Raw genomic sequence first — 8,522 nt, 5'->3', positions numbered from 1 at the left:
GCAGTGGGGCGCCTGGGTGGCTCAGTCGGTTGGGCATCTGACTCTTGATTTTGGCTCATATTGTGATCCAGGCCCTCATTCAGCAGGCTCCCTCATGGAGCCTGCTGAAGATTCTCTCCCTCTTCATCTGCCCCTTTTCCCCCACACTCGCTCACTCTCTCCATTCTCTCTCTTCCTCTCTACCCCACCTAAAATAAGCCAATCTTTTTTCAAAAAGTTTACAGAGCAGTGATAGATTTGGAAATATGACAAGGTGATGGCAGTATTGGGTAATAAGTGCTTTGAAGGGTGATGGGGGAGATGCAGAGCAGAGACCCCTGTTCCCCTCCTAGAAGTCCAGAAGGTCCTCCAATAGGAGGGGGAGAGGAGAGAAACTTTCCAGTATCCCTGGAGGGAGAATAACCATGCATGCCAAGTCTTAGAGGGCAGAGAGTGTCTCATGTGTGTGCAGGGAACTGAATATCCCGCAGAACTAGTGGCTGGGGTGTGGGCACTGGGAGTGTTAAAAATGGTACCAGGAAGCCACATGAAGTTGGATAATGAGGGGCCTCGGAGATTGTAACTTATCCCAAGGATCACGAAACCAACACAGAATTCTAGAAAGAAGGATCCAAAGTAAAAAAAAAAAAAAAAAAAACAGCCAACTTGAATGACATCACAGAATAGCCACAGGATGAAGCCCATAAATGGAAAGGAAAGAGGGAGTGAAACATGGTATAAAGGAGTCCAATCAAAAAGAAAAAGTCCACTGAAAAACAAGTATTGGAAAAATGACAGTGTGATATACAGATCACAACTCCTCCAATCTTGGACCTGTCAAGCCAGGTAAGTGAAGATAAACACATCACAATTTTTTAAATTTATTTTTTTAATTTATTTTATAAGTAGGCTCCACGACCAGCATGGAGCCCAAGGCAGGGCTTGAGGTCACAACCCTGAGATCGTGACCTGAGCTGAGATCAAGAGTCGGACGCTCAACCAATGGAGCCCCCCAGGCCCCTACATACAACTGATTTATTAATCCATAGGCAATACAACCCAGTCTTTCTTGAGCACCTTAAAAGTATCTGCTAATTTTTTTTTAAACAAGTATTAGAAACCTTGGTATCTGTGAGCATGAGTCAGCTAAAGGCTGTGCAAGGTATGCCAGAGGACTACGGAGGAGACCCATGTCTCTGATCCAGCTCTGACCTTAAAGCCCATTTGGCAGGCTGTCTATTGTATCAGGGTAGGACTCCAGGAACCAGAGCAGTAGGTGCATTGGGCAAATGATTAGTTCACCCAAGATTAGTTCTCCACACTCCACCCATCTTTTCCTGCACATTTTTCAACATTTGTTTATGAAAAATTTCAAAGATACAAAAAAAAAATTGCAAGGATTCTAGAGCGAAAACCCACCTCCCTTTAACAGTTGCTATGTTTTCCCCTGACTTCTTTTTTAAATTTCTTTAAATAATGATTCCTGGGCAGCAGAATTGCTCAGTTAGTTAGACTGGGAAGTTAGAAGAGAGCAGTGCTGCTCAGTGTTTTAGAAAGAGGTCTGTGATTTCCAGCTCCCCGTCCCATGCAGAATGGAGATGTGTTCTAACAACAAGTGTAAAAGGCATTTCTATGAAAATCCACTGGAAGCTATAAAAATTAAGTCACTTGCAGGGGTGCCTCCATGGCTCAGTCGGTTAAATGTCAGACCCTTGGTTTTGGGTCAGGTCATGGGATCAAGCCCCGAGTGGGGCTCTGTGCTCAGCAGGGAGTCTGTTTGAGATTCTCTCTCTGCCCCTCGCCTCCCCTCAAATAATACATAAATCTTTTAAAAAATCACTTTCAGATATCCCCACTTTCACTGAAAAGCATGTGTTCAAGGGTTCGCAGAAGACCTGCCTCATACAGTCTGATCCGTGATGGCCACACAGTGGCTACACTGACAGAGCCCACTGCTGTCCCTGGAGTTTTCGGTTCCGCTCAGAACCAGAGGAGAGAAAGTGCCCAGTCTGTGAGAGCACAATATGGACTAATAAGGCACATGGAAAATAGACAAGTGGTCTTTGATCAAAAGAATTTTTTTTAAAGGTTTTATTTATTTGACAGGCGCCTGGGTGGCTCAGTGGGTTAAACCTCTGCCTTTAGTTCAGGTCAAGGTCTCGGGGTCCTGGGATCAAGCTCCGCATCAGGCTCTCTGCTCAGCGGGGAGCCTGCTTCCCCCGATCTTTCTGCCTGCCTCTATGCCTACTTGTGATCTCTCTTTCTGTGAAATAAATAAATAAAATCGTCAAAAAATATTTTTTAAAATGTTTTATTTATTTGACAGAGACACAGCAAGAGAGGGAACACAAGCAAGGGGAGGGGGAAAGGGAGAAGCAGGCTTCCCGCCGAGCAGGGAGCCCGATGTAGGGTTCAATCCTAGGACCCTGGGATCATGACCTGAGATGAAGGCAGACACTTCCAGGAGCCCCTGGTCAAGAGATTTCTATCAGAGTGGTTTGAAGCTATGCAAGAGCCATAGGTACTTTTTTTTTTTTTTTTTAGATATTTACAAAACAAGAAGGCATCAGTCAGAAAAGTTACTTTTTAAATCACAGTCTTATATGAAGAAATTAAAGCTTGGACTGGTAAAGGGATTTGCTTAGGGTCACACAAGCACTTGGTGACAGAATTGCGATTAAGACCTTGGCCTCCACTCCCAGTCTAATGTGGCAGGGGTGGAGTGAGGGGGGTGAGTGAGCAGAGGTTGGGTCTGTCCTGCTCTCCACCCTCACTTAACGCTGCTGCTCTGGGTCTACCCCTCTTCTCTTGAGTACGGAGTAGAGAAAAGAGACTTTTGTTGTTGGCTTTTTAAAATACAGAGCTCACACGAACAGGACTAGATTTAAATATTAGTCCTTTATCTCCGTGGAAGAAGCTGTAGAAAGAAATGAGCATTTCACTGTAGCCTTCTCTCAGTGGAACAGCTGTCAGCCTCGAAGCTTGGGTTTTCTCTTCCTGGTATCTCACACATCTAGCCATAACCCTTCATTATAAAACTGGGAACACATTCTCAAGGGAAATGTTATTAACCTAGGACTAAATTTAAAATGTTCTCTGGCTCCCGAAGAGTCAACAGAGGAAAAGCACTACAAAAGCAAGAACCCCAGGACCCCAAACAGGATTCTGTCTATTTATTCCTATTGGGCAAATATTTATACAGACCGAGAGATCGGCACTATATGTGATTTCTCTAGGACTTAATATATATGTATTATGTGTATATCTGTTTACTTTGAACCAGGCACTATTTTAGGGGCTTTGTAATTAACAAGTCATCTTACCCTTATATCAACCCTAGAAGGTGCCCATCAGTGAAACTGGCTCCAGGAGCCCACCAGGAAGTGTATCTAAATACATGGGAAGGGTGAGCACAGTGTGTTCAGCCAGCAACCGAATGGTGATGTCCCAGAATGACACAGAGAATGAGCAAAGGCAGGAAGAGGACCAGTGTGCCCAGAAATCTGTGGTAGTTTCCTGCGGCGGCTGCAACAAATTAAGCTTGGTGGCTTACAACAACACGTTTATTCTCCCACAAATCTAGAGGCACAAAGTCCAGAACCAGTTTCACTGAGTCCTAACCAAGGTGTTGGCAGGACCATGCCCCCTCCAGAGGCTCAAGGCGGAGAAGACATTCCTTGCCTCTTCCAGCTTTAGGGGGACTGCTGCCCTCCCAAGACTTGTGGCCACATCTCTCCCATCTCCCTGTGAGATCGACATCACCTCCTCCTCTATGTGTCAAATCTCCTTCTGCTTCTCTCTTCTAAGGACACTTGCGACAGCATTTAGCACCGCCCCCCCCCATATAATCAAGGATAATAGGGGGATCTCAAGATCCTTAACATCATCACCTTTTTTATAAAAGACCTTTTCAAAATTAAGTAATATTTACAAGCTCCAGAGATGCTATCTTTGGACAAGATGTTTTGGGGGGGCCAGTTTTCAGCCGACCACAAAATCACCTAGCAAAGAGCAGACCCTTCCACCTAACCCATGTGCCCGCGCATCCTCATACACTCATCCGCCCAAATTTGGACAGGACCCTTCTGGGAAGCATAATCCTTTATCTGCAGCTTCATCAAATGGAAAGCAGACATCAAAGTCCTACGAGAAACTCTGAAAGGCCCCTTGCCGCCCAGCTTCCTAGTTCTGGAGCTGCTACAGCAAAAGCCCGGTGATGGGGCGTGTGTGACGGAGATCCCTGCCTTACCTCGGAGCGGGTCCCCTTGCAAACATTTAAAGAGTGTTCTTCCGACTGGTCCCCGTATTTTCCAGAGGTCACCTTGCTTGGACACACTTGGCAGAGCAACACCAAGGTAAACACCTGCTCTGAAGCTGAACGTTCCCCATCCACCTGTGGCTTTAATTTGGATGCAAGGTCAGAATTGGCCCCATGTGTGTTCTGCTGGCAAATAGGACGACTTGCATCTCTCGCAGAAGGTGCTTCTTGTGCTGATTTCTGTCCTGCCCTTGTATTCCCTTTGTGCTGATTTCTAAACCCACTTTTTAAAAAATTGCATTTTATTGTGTTGTGTGAATTTTTATAAAGCAACCAAAAGCTGCCTTTGGAACAGAGGTGGCATATAAATCCTATCAATCCATTTAAGGCAAATAAGTGTGTGACCAGGCACATGTCTATTCCAGAGTCTGTCTCCTGCCCTACGGAGCATGCTCCCCTTCCTTCTTCGACAGCAGGGGGAGATAAAGTCAACTTCTAGGTCTTTGGTCAGGCTCCTTCCCATCTGAGGTCCCGGCACCATGGAAATGCTTTGGCAGAGTGTCAGAGCCCGGATGGGTTTACTCATCTAGGAGACAGTCAGCTATGGCGTGCCTGATGGAAGCTCGTGGAGAGGAGTCAGTCACGCAGCATACGATGACAGGGGGACTGAGTTGAACCTGTCTTCCCTGGTGCTTCTGCCAGCAGGACGGGTGAGGATCAGCCACAGAGAGAACCAGTGCCCGGTGGGGCCTGTTGTCGGCCTTGGCATGCCGGGAACACACCGCTCCTTGAGTCTGGCGAGTGAGCCCCATCCTCAACCTCCGAATTATCTCCATCTAGATCCCTGGGGTTCTGGGCAGAGGGACACCCCAGACAACCCAGCCAGCTTGCCCTTCAACCTCCACTTCCCACTGTTTTCCCACCTTGTGAAATCCCTGGGATCTCGAAGGTGCTTTCTTGTTTCTCACAGAATGTCTTAGAGGCCATCTTCATGGTTTCCCCTTCCATCCTTTCTCCTGGAGCCCTGCTCTGGCATCTTATTACCATCCTGCGGGCAGGAGAAAAACAGGGGATGGAGGGTGAGGAGCTCTCTTCCCTGAAGTCTCGGTACAGAGCTGTGCCCTCTGAAGGGACCTGGAGCATGCTCTCCGCCGTGGGGTGACTGTGATCTTGGTGATTTCTAATGTAAGTGCTCCTCCCACCCAAACCAGCGTTCCCAGGACCAGTGGTCTGTGTGTGCCTGCAGGACTTTCATTAGAGATTCTCCGTCCCGGAAACAGAACAGGAAGCAGGGAGCAAGGTCTCTGAGCTTCTGTCTGAGGTTGACAATGGGTAATTCTCCAGATGGCATGTGCCCCTGTCCTCTTCTCTCGGGCATCGGCTCTCTGGGGCCATAACGCGTCCTTACTGCCTGGCTTCATGCTTTCGTTTTGCTAATACTGCTCAGTTAGCGCATTTAATAAAGGTTTTGCCCAACATTCTCTAGGTGCTCCGTTTGTCCATGCTCTTCAGGGAAGCAGGAGAACCAGACAGGAGCCTGGGTGTCTAGGGACCTGTCCTCAGCTGACTGATAGCCAGCGAAGCAGGGTGGCAAGTAATGCGTTCTTGCCACAGCTGCCAGCATGAAGGCATCAGGCAGGCTGCTGACCCTTCCAGAGCCCTCCCGCACTCGGTGGTTGGAGGCCCACACGCTCCCACAGCATCTTCGCCCCCCGAAACCATGGCCCAGAAGGCGTCATCTGCCTTTCAGGGGGAACCTCCAGGTGCCATCCTTGCAATGTAAGCTCTACCATCTCCGCAGAGAATGAGCCCAAGACACATCTGTCCGAACTCAAAGGACAATCTTCGCATGAAGACAAGCAGACTAGACGTGTTCAGGCTTCTATGATTGGGAGGTTTTCTCAGGACAGAAAGATGAAATTCAACTGCCACCTGGACTGACGTTGGTGGCTAGAGAGCCTTTGGGTCTCCCACATGCTTGGCCTGTGTCCGTGATCACGGGTTCTGAGAGAAATTAGGCCCATGCACGTGGAAGTCAGAGCAAGATCCAGTAGAAAGTGCCACGCAACGTATCCTGGGAGACTAAGGCGCTGGGATGGGAGACGGGGGACCACGGCCCATAATCTCCTCAGACTTCGCTCGGTCCCAGCACCTGCTTAGGCCTGAAACGTCAACGGAACACAAACTGCCTCTCAGAACTCCAGCTCTGTCATGTAGCCATGACCTGAGGAGGTCACATCACCTGTGCTTTTAATCACAGAAATGAAAAATGTCTTATGAAAGCAACTCGTTGTTATACGTAAGTTTTTGGAGAACTTATGCCCTCCCCTCCGTCTGCTCACTCTTCTTTTTTGAAGAATTCATTCGTCCCTCAGGGGCACCTGGATGGCTGTCGGTTAAGTGGGCCGGCTCTAAATTTCGGCCCAGGTCACAATCTCAGGATCTTGGGATCGAGCCCCACGTCGGGCTCTGCGCTCAGTGGGGAGTCTGCTGGAAAGTCTCTCTCTCCCTCCCCCTCCACCCTTCCCCCAGTCACACTCACTCTCTCTCTGAAATAAATCTTACAGAAAAAGAAAAAAAAACCAAAAACCTTGTTCACCCTTCAAAAGCAGCTCAGATGTCCCCTCTGCCAACGTCCCCAGGGTTTGTTGGGTCTCCTAGGCCTCAGTGGCCTTGGCGCTTCCCTGATGACGACACTTGCCCTCCATGTTGGGCTCTTTGTGGAAATGGCATCTGCCAGAGGCTCTTCAGGTTCCCGTAGCCTGTGTTCTCGGCTCCTGACTCAATGTGACCCAGACCAGCACTAAATAAATGTCCTTTGAGTGAATGGCATCCCCCTGGGTTACAGGAAAATGGGAGCCAGGGGTCGAGTTGGTGAACGGACTCTGAATTCCCCTTGGGGGTGTGACAGGAGCTGCATCATTTAAGAAATGCAAGGTTTAAATGATCAGGAACTCTGGGTTCACGTCACCAAGGCCGTAGGAAGCTAGAGGTGATTTCTACAAGTGCTCTGTGCATCGCCTTACACGGGGGCTGCTTCGGGAAACATCGTACTGCCTTAGAGCCCGCCCGGCTGTCCGTTGGCCACTGAGCCCGGAACAGTCCCAGCTCCAACTCAGAGGTGACGATGTATGCCGGGAAGCAGGAAAGGACACCAGCGCATTTATTTTCTAATGGACCTTCATAAGGACAGTGTATTAGAAAACATTTTATGGTTTGGGATAATGTTAATATTTCTCACCAAGCTGCATTTACAACAGTACACTCTGGAGTGAGAGGAAGCGTGGGGCAGTGCATATGAACATCAGATGGTGTATTAAGAACTGTGGTAGGTTTATATGCCTCTTTACCATCGGGCTAAGGAATGTGTCAGCCCTTCCCCCCCAACAAAGGAGAGGCCCCTTGCTTGCCCCGATTCATTCCACTTCTAGCTCTGATGGCCCATCTCGTAATGAGACGAGCACCCCAAAACCCAAAGGCACTATGAAACTAGGGTTGTGGTTCCAGAAGAACCCAGAGGCAGCAGACCCAGGGAGCTGTGCATTCTCAATGTGGGGGCTCCCCCAAGCCTGAGCCAGCCCTGCAAGCTTCCCTCCCGGAGATGGTACCGTCCTCCCGCGTGGACATGAGTAGCGCCCCCTGAGCTTCGTGTGAGAGGACCACCGGGCCGTCCTGGGAAGATGCTCCATAGGTCCGGGTGGGGTAGGAGAGCCGCAGCTCTCCTGGGTGTCCCACGATGCCCTCCTCGAGGGCCGGCCCGGACACTAGGTGGTAATTGGATCCACGTTAGTCTCTCCTGCGGGACTTCTCAAACCATGCAGAGACCCAGGCCTCACCCCTTAATGATTCAATCAGAACAAAGATGGAGGTTCTTGAGCCACGCTCAAGATTCTTCTGAAACCTCTCCCCGCCCCAAGTGGCCAGGGCTGAGCACAGCAGACCCAAGGTCCAAGCGTTGTGAACCTCTCATTGTCCGAGGTTCTGGAAGATGACCAGACGTCACCTGGTCCGATCCCTTTCACTGCTCTCGCGCCCCCCGCACAGCTGGGCCACACGCTGAAGGCGATGTGCTGCCGTCTTTCATCGAACGACTACTTTCAACACAGGAAAACAGCAGGAACGCTCTTCCCTCTCTGTACGCAGCCCAGTTCCCGACACACGGTCACGTACGGAACAGGCTGTCCACATGCTGGCCCGTGAGGGTGAGTTTGACTTCTTCTCAAACCCCAAAGGCGGTGAATAAGTAATTATCACATCAAAATAAAGAAGGGCAGGGGGTCTGAAG

The sequence above is a fragment of the Neovison vison genome, chromosome 2, assembly GCF_020171115.1.
Source record: "Neovison vison isolate M4711 chromosome 2, ASM_NN_V1, whole genome shotgun sequence".
Classification (NCBI taxonomy): Eukaryota; Metazoa; Chordata; class Mammalia; order Carnivora; family Mustelidae; genus Neogale; species Neogale vison.
The sequence above is the reverse complement of the archived record's forward strand: the minus strand, read 5'-3'. Positions refer to the sequence as shown.